Source organism: Vanellus vanellus, assembly GCF_965231255.1.
Source record: "Vanellus vanellus genome assembly, contig: HAP1_SCAFFOLD_164, whole genome shotgun sequence".
NCBI lineage: Eukaryota > Metazoa > Chordata > Aves > Charadriiformes > Charadriidae > Vanellus > Vanellus vanellus.
This window is the reverse complement of record NW_028127592.1, coordinates 177,826-180,196: the sequence shown is the minus strand read 5'-3', so window position 1 is coordinate 180,196 and position 2,371 is coordinate 177,826.

Sequence of the window (2,371 nt, the reverse complement as noted above, 5' to 3'; positions counted from 1 at the left end):
GCGGACAGACTGCGCAAAATAACAGGCATAGAGATGGAGGAACAAATAAGAGCGACAGGGAGCAGGACAGAGGCCAAAGGGACCGGCAGGACAAGAAGACGGAGACAAGACAAGGGGCGGGGAAAATTTCTGCCGTGTCAGGGGGAAAAGAAACATTGGCAAGACATAAAAAATAACACCGGGGATCCGGACAGAGGTAGACATTGAAAGAAAATCTCAAAAGGCAATATGGTACACGAAACATAGACAAAAACTAAAAAATAGGGACAGGGAGATGTAAAAAGAAAGTGAAAAAGAGTGCCTGGGTGCAGGAAAGAGAGGGAAGAATGGGGATTTACAGACAGGGAGACGGCTAGAGGGAGACAAGGACAGAAAATTTTGAAAGCGATGGGATACAAGAATCATACACCAGAATTCAAACCTAGGTACGCAGAGCTGCATGGAGGGAGAGGTAGGAAGACAATTTGAAAAGCGACATAGCACAAGCCACACGGGCAAGAAGTTCAAATTAGTTTGGGGAATCAGAGAGGGAAGGGTAGGAGGGGAAATTAATTTAACTTACTGTTAATCAAATAATGACAAATAGGAACAAACGCAAAATAAAACACCTTCCTGCCACCCCTCCCTCTTTTCCTGGGCGCCTCTTCTCTCCTGACTTCTCTACATCCCACCCCTGACCAACGCAGGGGACATGGCATGGGGGTTGCGGCTCCTTCCTCCTCAGGCTCTTTTTCTGCTCCAGTGGGGGGTCCCTCCCACGAGGCCGCAGGTCTCGCACAGGCTCTCGGCTTCCTTCAGGCACAGCCACCTGCTCCGGCCTCGGGTCCTCCACGCGCCGCAGGGGCACGTTGGCTCCACCCTGGACCTCCCTGGACTGCAGGGGAACAGCCTGCCTCACCATGGTCTTCACCACAGGCTGCAGGAGAACCTCTGCTCTGCTTCCTACCAGCGCTGCCGATGGGCTCAGCTTTAACCAGCAGCACATCCGTCTCAGCGTGGGAACTGGCTGTGCCCAACATGGGAACAACACCCGGTGTCTTCTCACAGAACCCACCCCTGCAGCCCCCGCCCCAGCTAACGACACCTCGCATGGTAAACCCAATGCAACAGCGATGGGCTACAGGCCAGGAAGAAGGAAGCAACAGGAAACCATGCTGACAGAGATGAAAAAAAAAAAAAAAAACCAACAAAAAACACACAAAACAAAAAAGAGCAATGAGCCACAAGGCAGAGAAGAAGGAATTAAAAAAGGGGGCAGTGAGGTAGACAGAGATAAACTGAAACATACCAAAAAACCTCGATGAGCTGAAGGGGAGAGACAGAGCAATTAAAGAATGGGGACGGGGAGCCAGGCAGAGAGAAAACAATAAAGGTAAAAACGGACTGTGGGACACATATTTTATATTCTAAAATCCTTTATGTAATAGAGGAGGTTTTTTGTAGAGTAGATTTTTATTTTGAACACCTTCGCTATACGCAAACAAATAGTCATATGTCAATAGATAGTAAAATGAGAGGGTTTTCTCTATTTCAATGGCTCCCACCCATGTTTCCAGATTGTAACGTTTTCTAATGTCCCCTATGAATCTCCCTCTTCTGAGGCATACAACCCCAACAATGGACCTTGGGCTGCCGTAAATGGCATCATCCTATTTCAGCGTATTACCAAATAGGCCAGAAGAAAGAGGAAGGATTCAGGTGGACATGCGGCACCTCCTTTAAAGATGAGAAGTATTTGAAGACTTCAAATGAGTGTTGATCCATCTGAAGAAATTTTGCAGCCATTGTTAGTGTGGCAGTAAAGCTGCTGTCTGTTCTCGGGAAAGGGCTTGTCCCTCCCCCTTTCCCTTCAGGTGGAAATGTATGCGTGTGATTCTATACTAAAAAATAAAAAAATAATAAGGAGGAGAGGGGAAAGGGGGGACGGAACAGTGCAGAACAAAAAGGAGGAAAAGTGGGACAGGGGAAAAACAAAAAGGGGGGGACGAGGGAAAAAAGGAAAGGGGGGAAGGGAAAGTAGAAACACTGGGAGAGAAAGAGGGGACGGGCAAGGCGTAAAGATGGAAAAACAGGAACAACAGTTAGGAGGTGGAGGCCGGAAGGTGGAGGCCAGGAGATAGAGGCCGGAAGGTGGAGGCCAGGAGATAGAGGCCGGAAGGTGGAGGCCGGAGGCCAGAAAGTAAAAGCCGGAAAGTGGAGGCCAGAGGAGGAAAAGTGGAGGCCAAAAAAGTGGAGGCCAAAAAAGTGGAGGCCAAAAAAGTGGAGGCCAAAAAAGTGGAGGCCAAAAAAGTGGAGGCCAAAAAAGTGGAGGCCAAAAAAGTGGAGGCCAAAAAAGTGGAGGCCAAAAAAGTGGAGGCCAAAAAAGTGGAGG